This window comes from Leopardus geoffroyi, chromosome C3 (assembly GCF_018350155.1).
Source record: "Leopardus geoffroyi isolate Oge1 chromosome C3, O.geoffroyi_Oge1_pat1.0, whole genome shotgun sequence".
In the NCBI taxonomy this organism is placed as follows: Eukaryota; Metazoa; Chordata; class Mammalia; order Carnivora; family Felidae; genus Leopardus; species Leopardus geoffroyi.
Genome location: NC_059338.1, coordinates 46,519,930 through 46,535,191, shown reverse-complemented (window position 1 = coordinate 46,535,191; position 15,262 = coordinate 46,519,930). Strand labels below are relative to the sequence as shown.

The following is a 15,262-nucleotide window of genomic DNA, read 5'->3' as shown; positions in this document are numbered from 1 at the left end:
CACTTGTAGACCAGGAATATCCTTCATAGATTTGGAATAGCAAGAAGAAAATGTTTACCGTGTTTAGCAACATAGGTTGGGAATCTGCCATTAGAGCTAACATTATTTCCTCTTATTAATAGAATGGTTAAAGTAAATATGGAAATAATATTTTTAAATGTTTATTTATTTTGAGACAGCGAGAGAGAGAGAGAGAGGGAGAGAGAGATCAAGCACACACGGAGCCTAATGCAGGACTTGATTCCATGACCCTGGGATCGTGACCTGAGCCGAAATCAAGAGCCAGATGCTTAACCAACTAAGCCACCCAGGCGCCCCATGGAAATAATATTTGAATCAAGTGTTTACAGAACTCCTGAAGCACCTGTCTGGAAGCCATGGTTTGAAAAACAGAGCTTTGATCCAAACTTCTACACAGAAGCATGTCTTCCTCAGTGCAGGGCAAAGAGAACCCTCACTCAAAGACACCCAAAAGTCAGTAGGGCTTTTAGTAACTGGTAGGCACACTAATATGATCGAGGTAACTTCCATTTTTATGCAATACTATGGGAGATTTAAGGCTCTGTTCCTTCCTACCCAAAGAGATGAAAGGCAGCACGATGGTTGCAGGAACTTCACGTCTCAGTGCTGCTGGAATGTCAAGAAACCGAAATGAACTTATGAGCGGAAATCAGATAAAAGACCTTTAATGACTTACTGTTCTTCTGTTTTATCAGTTTATTCCTAGCCCCTCAACTTGTTTCCTTCACCCTTAGGCTGGTTGATTTAAGCCAAGAAGCACTCATTTTGATCTTTCTAATAAAGAAGATTTGCCCCTTAGACCAATCCCTGAGGACTAGAGGCTCCTGATTCTCTGGCCATGAGCACTCCTCAACCCCTGATAAAGCAGCACTCTGATCCTAAAGCAATAGGACCAGAGGCAAAGAAACAGATGGGGGCATAGGGGCTTAAGGAAGCCATTTAGACAGAGGATTGCCTCCTCCCACACCTAGAGACTCAGAGCAGTAGAGATGTTTCCATTTTAATCTTTTGTTTCTGAGATAACTCTAGCTAAGAAAAAAAGAAAAGTAGAACTAATCTCATATTTCCCATTTCTCAGGCCTTTGTGATACAAAAGGACAAGAATCTAGATGTTTAATTTTGGTCAGTGCTATTTCTTTCCTATAAAATCAGAAAAATCCTTTATCGAGTGTTGTATAGATACATCCATGGCCATCTCAGCAAAAACATCTTCCAACTCAAGGTCTTTCCATGGCCATTTCTTGGAATGATTCTCTATTTTCCCACTACAGGTTCTGCCTTGAAATATGTTTCCCTGTTAAAACAGAAATGACACTCTGAATATACTTTCCTCCTCCAAATAATCTCCCTGTTTAAGGGTTTTTTTCACCATTTTTTCAAAAAGGTGGTTTCAGAGGAAAGAAAAGGGCAGAACACCCTAACCATACACAGATACACAACACTGCTCAACCATTTCCAATTCAAAAATAAAGCACGGTTGACTGAGCTTGCTTCAGAACATCCAAATATTTACTAAAAGGAAATGATTCTGCAGGTTGAGGGGGAGAAGAAATGCCTAGGAGAACAGATTCTGATGAGATTTGCTGTTGCTTACACTGGCAAAAGCAACTTAACCAGACAAATAAGAGCCTATAAGTAATGGCAATTACTCCCAGGAAAGTGGTACTTCCGTAGGAGGAATGGTTTTCTTTATTTGGTTACCATTATTTTTCAAGAGACTTGGTACTACATTTAAAAAAGAAATTGAAGGCTAGAAATGATCAGGGGCCATGATGGAAATAGTTGCTCTGAACCCAGCCTAGAAGACAGGTCCACAGAGTCAGTCCATTCCCTTGGTTAAAACACCCCCTTCCAGTACAAAAAAAAAAAAAAAAAAAGCGTGCAATTTTATGCCACAAAAAAATTGTTGTTGTGACAAAAACACTAATTAGATGTCTGGGGGGATGGGGAGATGCTCAGTTGTGGAATCAAAGAAAGTGTTAAATGATCGATGTGTGAATATACTATAAATGCAGAAGGAGGTGAGAAGGTGAAATGCGTACTTGATGCCATAAGAAAAATAATTTGTAAATATTTGTTTTGTGATAAAGCTAATGTTTTTCAAAGTTGTTCTTGGACAGTATAAATAAGTAGAAATGCAAAACAAAGACATCCCCAGAGAACAGACTTTTAAAATGCTAATCAAGAGAGTGATTTTCATAGAATATGCTTAATGATAATAAAATTAACGTTGAGAAGAAAGAAGAGGAAGGACAAATGAAGTAAACACGAAAATTTTTCTTAGAAATACTGAGGAAAAAGTCTTTTAATGTAGCTTCTGGGTTAGGAAACACAGTCACATATTTATTTGCTTTTCGGAAAGTCTTACAGAAAGAAGAATCACATCTACCCAAAGCCTTACAACCTATTTTTACCCCCTTTTAACCTTGAATATTGTACTTTACAAACTTAAAAAACAGACTCCATGACTTCAAGAGCTTAATTATAAGATTCTGAAACTTTTCCAGGAATCGAGGGAACCGTATTTTCAAATTAATATCTTTATAAATTTAGTGTTAAACTGTTACTCAAATAGAATATATTATACTTTAAGCTCCCCTAAATACAAATATGCAAAATAAAATTAAGCCCATGATTCCTCACAGCTCTCTGAGATTACATTCACATTCCATATTCACAGTGAACTATGGCACACAGAGCAAGTACCCCTCAAAATGATAAACTTAAAGTTGACATATACAAAATCTAACAGAGACTTTATTTGAAGAGCACTTGTATCTAGGATGCCAACACCAGAAAATTCTATTTAAGGCCTGAGGAAATTGCAATTTGGTCAGCAGGTTTTTATTATATCTAATTGTCCACCAAACAGTCATTGTCTTTACAAGTGGCACTACATTCAACAAATATTTACTGAGCAATCACTATTTACAAGATGTTCTTCTAGGCACTGAGATTAGGGTACAAAACAGGGTCCACCATATTCCTTCTCTCCCAGAGTTTACAACCTAAACCAGAGGCAGGACTTAAGAGAGGAGGGGGAAGGTTTCTTAACAGGAGGCACTATTGACATTTGAACCAATTATTTATGGGGTGAGACCATCCTGCACACTACCACTAAAAGCCAAGAACAACTCCTAGTCAATGATGGCAACCAAAAACATCTCTCTACATCTCCAAACCTCTTTGTGGATAGGATATGTCTTCAAAGTGCTTAGATTAAGAAAAGAAGCTTTCTGTGCAAGATATGAATTCTCCCATCTGGGAGGGTGTTCCAAATTCAAGACTACCTAAGACTTCAGAAGCAGTCCTAATAGAGGTTGACCCTAAAAGAAAGGAAGGATTTTAAAAACAAAGTTATCCAGCATTTATTATCATTTCTTATTCATTCTGCCTTTGTGTTTCATCCCAAAAATTGAGAGGAAAGGGCAAAAAGACTAACTTCTAGGCTAGGAACTCCTGAAAGGTAGTGAAATGGCAGATTAGTTCAAATTCTGCTTGGTATTGGTATTTGCCTGTTTGCTACCTCTGTTTATTTTACAGTGATTCTTATGTGCTCCATGGCAAAACAGTGTAACAGAATGGTGCCTCGGAAAGGAAGTAAAAGTTTTAGGACCTAGACCTTTAAAATACTATATAGAGGGGCGCCTGGGTGGCGCAGTCGGTTAAGCGTCCGACTTCAGCCAGGTCACGATCTCGCGGTCCGGGAGTTCGAGCCCCGCGTCAGGCTCTGGGCTGATGGCTCAGAGCCTGGAGCCTGTTTCCGGTTCTGTGTCTCCCTCTCTCTCTGCCCCTCCCCCGTTCATGCTCTGTCTCTCTCTGTCCCAAAAATAAATAAAAAAACGTTGAAAAAAAAAAATTTAAAATACTATATAGAAAGTCACATTGATTTGTTTAATTATTAAGAACTATTATAAATACTGCTGAATTAGAAGTTCTATCTTATGTGTCCTCTCAATTTTTCCAGAGGCAGTAAGCTAAGTTTGCTTTTTGATACTTAACCTTCAAATACAATATCCTGAAACTCAAACTCTCAGGCATGTATTTATTTTGAATATTTGTGAATAATTTGTTTGTCAATGAGAGGAGACATAGATAAATTTGTTCTTAAATGTATTCTAATGAATGACAAAGACTATTTACATTTAGGAAGTCCATTTGCTTTTTTGCTTGTTTGTTTTGTTTTGTTTTTGATGGTTTATTTTCCTAAGAAAAGCATCTAGAGTGTTGTAATGGTTTTAAAATATGTCCACAGATTTTTTTTTGACAAAAAAAGAAGTGAAACTTAGGGGTGCCTGGGTGGCTCAGTCGGCTGAGTGTCTAACTTTTGGTTTTGGCTCAGGTCATGATCCTATGGTTCATGGGTTCTAGCCCCATGTCAGGCTCTACACTGACAGCATAGAGCCAGCTGGGGTTCTCTATCCCTCTCTCTCTGCCCCTCCCCTGCTCATGTGCTCTCTCTCAAAATAAATAAACAAAAAAGTGAAGCTTAATTCCCCTACTGTTGAGTGTGGGCTGAACTTAATGACTACCTTCTAATGAAAAGCACTTGGCAAAAGTGATCATGTATATCTTCCCAGATTGAATCATGAAAGACCTTGTGGCTTCCTCCTCCTTGCTTCTTTATCTTGGATCATTCACTCTGGGAGAAGCCAGATGACATCATGAGGATACCCAAGCAGTCCTACAGAGAGGTCCTAGTCCTCACCAGGAGTGAGGAACATCTGTCAACAACCATGTGCTTCCATCTTGGAAGCAGATCCTGAAGTCCAGTCGTACCTTCAGATGACGGGAGCCCTTGCTAATATCTGAGTCAAACCTTGAAAGATGCCCTAAGCCAGAACCATCTAGCTAAGCCATTCCCAAATTCAGACCCATAGAAAACAATAAGCTAAAAACTTTTTTTGTTGTTTTAAGCTGCTAAGTTTGGGGGTAATCTGTTTCTCGGCAATAGGTAACTAATACCAGTGTGTACTTTCATCACTGGGGTCTAAATAAAAATCTAAAGTTCCAAGGTTATTTTTAATTTTCTGTATGGAAAACAATTGTACTCAGGTATCAGTGGCAGGCCCTATCTTTCTAACATCTAGATATACTGGACTCTACTCAGAGCCCTGTCACTTCCACAGTATCACCCTGGACACAAAGAACTGACCCTTGCCTTCTAGACCTCTTCTTCCCCCTAACCAGGGATTATCAAGGCATCCTTTCAAATAAATACAGTGTTCTCTTTAGTAGGCATTGAAGTTAAATATAACTTTCTCCATGTCATCACTCAATATTGTGTTGGATTTTAATGCATAGATTCATAACCTGTGAATCAGATTAATATCAACATATCCCAAAGTACCAGACCCATTTAATGGAACAATATCCCCATGCCACCAATTTTTATTGTATGTGATAGGCAGCTTCTAAAGTGGCCCCCAGTGATCCCCACAATCTGGTATTCATGCCCTTGTATAATCCCCTCCCTCTGATTGTGGGCTGGGCCCAGGGACGAACAGAATGTGACAAATTATGGTGGGATGCCACTTCTGAGATGGAGTTACAAAAAGACTCTGGCTTCCACCTTGTTCTCTCACTTGCTTACTCTGATGAAAGCCAGTGGCCGTGCCGAACACCACCCTGTGAAAGGTGCACATGGCAAGGAACTGAGGGAGATCTCCAGCCAACATCAGTGAACAATTGAGGTCCTCAGTCTAACAGCTCACGAGGAGCTAAATCTTGCCAACAATCACATTGCTGAGCTTGGAAGCAGACTGTCCCCTCATCCAGCCTCCAGGTAACTAGATAAGTGCTGCCCTGGTCAACACCTTGTTGCAGCCTGGCTCCAAAAATGTTGGATAATAAATACTTGTTATTTAAGAGGCTAAATTTAGGAGTAATTTGTTATGTAGAACTAGACACCTAATAAAATACAGAAAATGAATTAGCTTTAAAGCATAAATTATAAAGTACATGGCTATCAAGTATTTCTAGAGCAAACGAAGCACTGTTCGCACAAAGCACTAAATAGTATTTGAGTAAGACTTAGTAACATCAAAGCCTGGATCATTCGATGCAAATTTATCCTGATATAACATGTGATTTTTTCCCTATGGTAATTTCCCCCCAAATTATCTTTGTTGTCCACAGAAGACTGGGATGGGAATATTAACACAATTATATAGTCTTAAAATGTGTTTTAGAAATCGATTAAATAGAGACATATCTGGCATATACATGCCTTTTGAGCTCCTTACCTGGGTGTTATGAATTCACTATCTACCACATGTTTGATAAGCTTTTGCTACACCTAAATATGTATGAAAAAGTAAATTTGGGAGGCCACTTATCAACACAATTGGTTTCAAAGCCATGAGTTTTAAAAAGGGAAAAGTAGCTGAGTTTTAAGTATTCTCTAAATCAGCATTTCTCTACATGTATTCCATGGAACACTAATCATACAGGTTATTTGGGGGTGGTATATTTTAAAAGGGTTCCATTGTTAAGTTAGTTTGAGAACAGGTGGGTGAATTGAAGTTAAAACAGGCTTCTTTTTTTGTGTCTGGTATCTCTAGGCCTTTACAAAGTATAAATGTGTAAATGTGACTTTCCAAGATGAAAGTTATGTTATACAGTGATTGAAAAGCTCGTTTGGATGAAGGAATGATGCTTCTCCATGAGCCTGCACTGGAATCACCGAAAACTTGAAAATTAAGAGTTTAATTGATGACCAATATCTGAAATGTTGTTCCAACCTCTCCCCTCAAATGTTGTTAAGGTCCTCTCCAAATCTCCCTCATGGATTGGAAGCTATATTAGGTAAGAAACCAGAGGTCCACATTTAAGCAGGTTTAATATCTCTGACCCTGGTGGGTTTAGCTTCAATCACAGGTGCTACAGGCAACACTATTAATAATTTACCTGCTCTCAAAATAGGATTCATAAATTATAATAGTAAACCCACACTAAATGTTAGTTATGTGCCAGGCTCTCTTTGGATGTAATATAATTTGGACAGATGAAAAAGTTGACACCCAGGGAGGTTACAGGAACCCCTTATGTTTGAACACTGCTGCTAATATCCATGCACCATGTAGACATGATGAAGAGGCTACTGTAATATGGACACAACATGCATCGGCTCACCAATTCAATAAAAATTTCATTATGATAGAATGAGCACAAATTAATGTCACAGTCTATTAAAATTCATCTCAATTCAATGCTAAATTTTCCCCTATTGATCATTATTTTGTAACAACAGAAATATATTTGCATAAAATGCTTATGGCAAATTAATATTAATGCAGCAAGAATGCAATCAATGCCGAGATACAAAACATTAATAATCCATTAGGTTTCTCTTATAGTCTTTTGAACCAAATTGGCTATAAAATTCACAATGTTACTTTTAAGCTTTACAATATTAAAGTGAGATTTTTTTTTCCTGGAAGCTTCTATAAATCTAGTAAATGTACATTGAACTTGTATATAACACCAACCAGTAAAAGCACTTCTAATTGCCTTTTGCTTTTGTTAATGCCTATAAGTCCATGTGTGTTTTACACAAATAAGACTACATGTGTTTTTAGAAATTAAGCATGAATTCATTTTGAAGAGGAAAAGGTCTTAACTTTAAAAAACTATCCCACCACTCAGGGAATTTTCCTAATTATCAAATTTTTACTGAGATATAGTAGAGATTACAACTGATGGCAAAAACAGGTCCTATACTCATTGTATAACCTACAAAGGGGTCCAATTTGTATCTCAAAGCTAATAGCCTAGCTTTAAACATACACTCTACCTTGTGAGTAGGTTTAAGAAACCAAACAACAGCCGAAACAAACAAAAAAAAACCCTGGAAGTAGAACTCCTCTGGAGAGAAATAAAAAGAATGGTATGGAACCTGCCCTTTGTAACTGAAGCACAGAGGTAGTGAGAAGAGCTTGGGTTTTTTAGTTAGACTTGTTCAACTTCCATCTCCAGTTGTTTCACCTTTGACTAGTCACTCAACCTTCCTGAGTTATCTCATCTATGAATTGATAGGAGTAATAATACAAGAATTAGAAATAACATACAAGTACTGAACACATGAGAGCACTCCATAAAAGTCCTGAAAATACCAATTAAAGAGAGTAAATGCTAAAACTTATTTTTGAAAACACTCTGTGAAACTATCTTAATAAAAAGAGGAGGATGCCCCAGCAGCTGAGTGAACATACATCCGGAATGTGCTTGACAAGGCACAGTGAAATTTTAGAGATTGTTCTCCCCAGTTGAGGGAAAACCTTTAGCTAATAGGCAGCTAATCTTTAGAGCAGACAATAGGAGAGGTGAGGAGGAGACAACACCAGCTGATGTGGGGACGGGGCTGCATGAACAGGGCGGAGGTGAGGAAAAGAAACCTGGGAGTAGATTCTTATAAATGTGGCTTATCACCGTGTCTTGTCTGTGTCTGTCTTCCTCGTTGCTTGGGAGCAACTCTGGAACTGTGTTTGTCTTGTCTTGGTCACAGTGCCCAGCACAGACATTTAAACATGGAGTTCAATAAGTGCCAGGGGAGAGGAAGAAAAGAATGAAGAGGTGAAGAAAAGGAACCAGAGAGAAGGAAAATGAGAAGAAAGGAGGAAGAAGAGGACAAGAAAGTGGTTACTCTCAAAAAAGAATCAGAAATTTATATTCAGTAAAATTTGCTCCTTTCTAAGTTTTTGTGTTTCTTCCTTTACTTAATTAATATCCATTCTTTGGTTCACCTGAATGAAAACTAAGAAAGCTCTGCATGGTTGGGAGTAGAATTATTGGTGATGGTGTCAGAACAGAGGCTCCAGAGAGATGGAGTTGGGCCATGAGATGGGGAGCCAGACAGCCAGTGCACCCCTGTGATGGTTCATCCTTTCCTCTAACCCAAATTGACCAATCGAATTACAACCTGCTACCATCAGGGCAAGACCAAATCTTACCCATTTCTCCATGTAATCAATCCTCTGAAAGACTTGTCTGAGCTTCAGCCTTTCTATGCTTTACCTAATGATTTCTGAGATCCCGAATTCTATCCTTGCAATTCCATTTAATACATAGCTGTAAAACCTTTTGCTGCCATATTCCCTGCTTCAGAACCTTCCTTAAATCCTTTGTCCTGGCTTCCTTACCTGCCACATAAACTTTAAATTGAGTCCATTAGTTTTGATCATAGTGCTAAAGAGGCTAAGGGCAAAAGTTAAACACCAGAAAAAGCTTATAAATTCCTGGACTCACAAACATCAGAGCAGGAAAAGAACCTTAACAATGACTTCGTACAACCCTCTTATTTTACAGATGAGATCATTAAGGTTCCAAAAGATCAAGTTTGCATAGAAAAAAAGAAAAATCTCTACATGGCCACAGAATGACCTTTAATCTTCGGCAATCATCTTGAAAATTCTTGGGTTTTCTTTCCAAAAGTCAGGGAAGAATGTGGATTACATCACATAATTATCACCCTCCTGCAGGCGGCCAGGAAACCTCAAAGCCCTTTTAGGTTCTCTTCCTGTAATTACCAGTACCTTCCTCACTGCAGTATTTGTCCTAATCCTTAACCCCGACTTGCATTTCTTTATTTTGTCAGCTATGGAGGAGAAAAGCCATGAAAAGATCTTAATAGCAGGGAGAGTACAGCAGTGAGATCCAAGGACCCTAGAGACAGATGAAGCTCAAGCCCCAACTAGCACTCTCACTTGGGGCAAATTTCTTAACCTCTCTAAGCCTAAATTTTGTAGTGAGAAAAATAGGGTGACACTAGGTCCTATCTTATACAGTTTTTGTGAGGGTTCAATGAGCAACTCTGAACCAGTCTTCCCCTATCACGATTTAGGCCCTTGTATGTAACATGCGCACAAGCCTAGACCCTTCCCCTTCTCATAGGGACGTCCTTCCTGGGTGGGAGAAATCTGGTCTCCCCTGACTGATGACTTCAGATGGAACTACCTCAGCCCAGAGGTCAGAGATGTTCTAACATTACTGAACCCCAAAAGGGAAAAGTGAAGATTTCATCTTTTTATTCTTAAAAGTGTCATGGCATCTTGTGGAAATATGCTTTCACTCTCCAACCAGCAACCATTGTATACCAAGAACAGTATTGGTATTGTTCGGCCAAATAAAATCCTATTCCACTGCCATAATATATCTGTATTTCATGTATTTTCTTCATCTTTATACTGTATCTTATAACATGAATCATAAATACTTGACTCTATTGTCTATTCATCTGTTTTTCTTTTTGTTGATTGCAGTGTAAGCATTTCCATCTTGCTACATAAACAGGTATGGTTTTACCATACAAATATTCATATCTCTGAGAAGAGTCAACAAGTGGTTCTTCTCAGAAAAAGATCTGGTCCATGCTGACCATATATCTCTAACACCAGAAACATACTTTTAAATAGCAGTTAATCTTGTAAAATATTCCAACATTTCTTCTCATTGGGTAACTCCATCAAAATGATAATATTATTTCTTATGTTACTGTAACATCCTGAGCATTTTTGCAAGTGTTTCTTTACTTATTCCTCATAATCTTAATAGGTCAGTATTGTTATGTCCATTTTTCAAATAAGATAATTGAGGTGCAATGGGGATAAACTTCTCTATATACCTCCATCTAACATCTATCTACACGTAATGGAATATTATTCAGCCATGAGAAAGAAGGAAATCCTACCATTTGCAACAACATGAATGGATCCAGAGGATGTTATGCTTAGTGAGATAAATCAGAGAAAGACAAATACTCTATGATATATCACTTATATATGGAATTTAAACAAACTGAACTCATAAAAATCAAAGAGTAGAATGGTAGTTGCCAGATGCTGGGGGTGGGGAGGGGTGGGAGAAGAGACGTGTAAGTGTACAAACTTGCAATTAGTAGATAAATGAGTTCTAGAGATCTAATACACAGTATACGGAATATAGACATTATTGTATTATAATCATCAAACTTGCTAAAAGACTAGATTCTATCCACACTAGAAAAAAAACCCCATCTGGCATTTAGTCAGAAGCTATTGAGTTCCTTTGGGGAACTCTGGGCTCAGGATCCTCTGCACCTGGAGAGTATGAGTAGTAATAACAGGCAGCTGGATGTGGAAAGAATTCCCGCCCCCCCAGATTCCACCTGGGCACTGCTCTTCCCTTGCTCCTATGTGCAGCACCAGACTTCCCCTGGGCTGCAGCCCAGCATCATCCCTGGCTCCTGTTTCTTGCCTTTGCTTTCTTTGATGAGGCTTAATGCTCAAGTCTGTGCCCACACTTTGGTTCTGTGAGCATGTCTTTTATTTTGAGCCAGCTCCATCCCTGATGGAGCTCTACCCTGTCCCCTCCCTAGCACCCAACCCTCCCCAGCCCACCCACCTCTCACCAAACCCACATCCCACTTATTCCTTCCCCAGGCCTTGAGTTCATGCCTGCCCACATCTAACGTGAGGTCCTTGTTCCTGTCCAGTCATCCATGCAGGCTCAGGAACCCACCTCATTATGTGACACCAGAGAGTCACCAACTCCCGAGCTGAGGTCCCAGTAGAACTAAGAAACCATTCCTCTTTCAAAATACTTCTTTCAAAAATATGTAAGGAAGTCCCAACAGCCTTGACCAGAGCCAAAGAGAATTTGCATCTCAATAGCAAGCTCTCTAAACGCCTATTCTCTATCCCACAATGTACACACACCCAGGGCCCAATGAAAGGAAGTACTTTCTTTGGAAACCTAGGCACTGAACATGCATCCCAATCTCAACCACTAATCCTAGAAGCCATAGTGACTTCAAAATTTTAATTGTACACATTCACAATGAATAGAGAGGCTGTGACAGTTATACTTAACTGTCAAATATGTTGTTTTTCCCTTACTGACAAGTATTGAAGACTGAGCTACCAATATTTGATTAAATTTATCCCATAATCAAAACTGGTTTACAAAAACCTAGTTTTATTGGAGCTAAGGCATAAGTTTAGAAAACAAAGAGTGTGGTTTGTCTTGCAATAGCAAAGAATACCAGGAAAGTTTGCAGATTTTTCCCTTCATTATGAAATTAATAGAGATTCATAAAAAGTTGAAAAAGAATGCCATTTCTAAAAGTATCCCATCACCATAATACATCAGTATTTCATATATTTACATCATTTTTATGCAATAGTTCTGTTTCTTACAACATAAATCATAAGTAATTGATTTGTTATATATTCAAATGTGACTTTCTATTATAATGAAAACATTTTTATAATGCTACAGTCTTATAATTATTATTTTAATGGTTGCATAATATCCCACAGACCGACCAAACTGGTTTACCTACCATTCAGGTAATAAATTGGATATATGGGCTGTTCCTAATTCTTTCCTGTTTTTTAATTAATACCGTTAGCATAAAATAATAGAAAATACTTATGTATTGGTCTCTGCCCCCAGTTCCTGGCACAGAACTCTTAAAACCCTTGTAAAGGTCCAAGTGATAAGAGCACTAGAAGAATCTTGGTATTTTAATAGTTGGTTTTTTGACCCTTCTTGACACAGAGCTCCTAAATCCCTTGGAATTTCCTGGTGATAAGAGTATCTTCTGTTCTAATGAGATGACTTTTGGTAGTCTCCTGGAGAGCTTCAAGATGGAGGCTGGTCACTCGAAAGACCAAGCCATGATTAGAAGCTTGGAACTTTTAGTCCCACACCCTCTCCAAATAATAGGAGAGGGGCTGGAGATTGAGTTAATGATCATCACACCTGCATGATGAAGCTTCCATAAAAATCCCAAAAGTATGGGTTTGGAGAGCTTCTAGGTTGGTGAACACATGTACATGCCAGGAGGGTAATGTAAGTCAACTCCATGGGGACAGAGCTCTTCATCTTGGGACCCATTGAAACCTTGTCGTATATATGTTTTTATCTGGTTCTCTATCCATACCCAGGGTTGTTAAGAACTGTGATTTGTAAATGCTTGGTCGGAACACAGGGGACAACCTGGAGCTTGTGATTCACATCTGAAGTGGAGGCAGTCTTGTGGCACTGAGCGCTTGTCGCATTTGACACTAACTCCAGGTAAACAGTGTCAGAATTGAATTGAGTCATAGGACATCCAGCTGGTCTAACACAGAATTGCTTGATGTGTGGAAAACCCACAGATCTGGTATCAGAATTGAAGTGTTGTGAGTGCAGTAATAATAGTGTGGGCATAAAGGAGAAACACAGGAGGGTTTTTACCAATTCAGCCAGTAATACTTTCACTCCATTTTTATGAATTTAGAATGTTGTCATAGGCTGAGGTTACAAAAATAAATTAATGATAAAGAATATACAAAAGGGTATAAATATTGATCTATATGCTAAATTTCTTTCAAAATAGCCATTTTTTAGAAAAAGTCTTGATTTTAATCAATTCTTATAAAAATTAAATTTTGCCATTTTAAAATTATTTTTATTCAATCGATTTATTTTTAATTTTAACTTGGCTTTCTTTGACTTGCACAGAGAATGAAAAAAAAATCCATATCTTTATATATTTTTCTACAAAGTTCTCTGAGCTCCATGGGGGCAGAAACTGTATCTTTCAGTTCTTAGTATTCCTCACAGAAAATAGCAGAAAGGGAACAGAATTTGGAGCCTTACAGGCCTGGGTCCAAGTACCTATTTGGCTACTTATTTGATACGTGACCTTGGGCAACTTATCCTCTCAGAGCCTCAGTTTTCTCTACTGTGAAACAGAATAATCAGATCTAATTCATGCGGACTCAATGTAAAATGACTGGCATATCCCAAGAACCTAGTAAATATTAGTTCTTATCCCACACGTTATATATAAGAAGCACAATTCCTTTTGTAGCATAAGCAAGCTCATGCCTCTTCTCGTTTGATGATTGAGTTCTTAGTGTTATCAAGTTGGGTACATTTTACAATATTTACTGAATATATCTTTATTTTCTACTATTTTAGGGGGTGTGGTTACTTTGATCCACAAATTTTTGAATTCTGTTTTATGAGGTCAAATATATATTTTTTGTTGTTTCTTCTGTTAGGGTGGAGACATTTGATGCAACAAATGTGTGAGGCAAAGTCACCATAAGAGGAAAACACATAAAGGTATGTATCTAATTATACATTAGTTGCACCTCACAAGGATATTGCCATTGTTGAAAATCTTTTTGAAAAGTTTTTAACAGAATTTCTGCCAAGTACTACCTTTATATAGACACACACACATGGCTTTTGGAATATAATACTAGAGGCTCAGATGGGTATCAATATGAAGAAATCCAACTTGATTTTTAAAAAATTCATTATAAAATGAGAAAACTTTTCTTATGTGATTCATAAAACAGCTCCTGGAAGCAATTCTAAATACAAGATGCAACTATAAAATTATTTTGACAGATTACAGGCTGATAATATAATCATCCAATAGGACAACTTTGAAAAGCACTATATATAAATTCTAGACATTCGCTATGAAAAGCAAGTGGTGTTTTTACTTTATATTCAGTCACAACTTGTAGGTCTTAAAGCAATAAACCTAGTGTCAAATGAATACCTTTTATAAAACTCAAGAAAAAGATGACCTTCTTTTGCATTGGAGATTTCTATCAGTACATCAATTACAAATTTCTAAAGTATCTATTAGTACTTCTTATACCATCTGGGATATACTTCAAGGGATAAAAGATACATATTTCCCCCAAAAGCTAATTGTGTCAGTTAATCATCAAAGAACTAATCATAAAACATATAATAGGCATAACTACACACTTATATCCAAAGAACTTCCCCTAAAGGCATAAAATAGAGGCTATATGATATAGCATTAGTAGTAAAAAAGACCAAGATAAAGGTAAAAAAAAAAAAAAGACCAAGAAAATAGCAAAGAATTTCAGCTGAAAATATGCTTTGTATGAATTAACGATGTGGCCACCAAAAAACACAACAACAACAAAACGAACAAACAAAAAAACACCCAAAACCCAAATAAGACCATATTAGTCTATGTTCCTAGGAGTACAGTATCACAAGCCAGGAATTGATAATCACTTCACTGTAGCTTGTCAGACCCTAAACTACAGCTTTCAATTCTGTGCAGAGCTCATTAAAGAGAATTATAAACAAATGGGATTGTGTTCTGCAGTGTGCAAAAAAGACAGTTTGAGGGACTCAAAACTCATGCCACTTGGAGCCTGGATAAGAAGAGCTGGGAGAGGCAAATGATGGTAATTTTGAGATATTTTAGCCCGTCATG

At 37.8% G+C, this 15,262-nt stretch overlaps 1 long non-coding RNA gene across 1 annotated transcript in view; it reads left to right on the top strand.

Annotated features, from left to right (window-relative positions):
- The window catches only part of LOC123584974, a 46,292-nt gene that overhangs the window by 17,087 nt on the left and 13,943 nt on the right, over positions 1-15,262 (top strand). Inside the window, exon 2 of the long non-coding RNA XR_006705816.1 lies at positions 14,052-14,115. This is a non-coding gene — a long non-coding RNA (uncharacterized LOC123584974). The remainder of the gene's footprint in view (positions 1-14,051; positions 14,116-15,262) is intronic.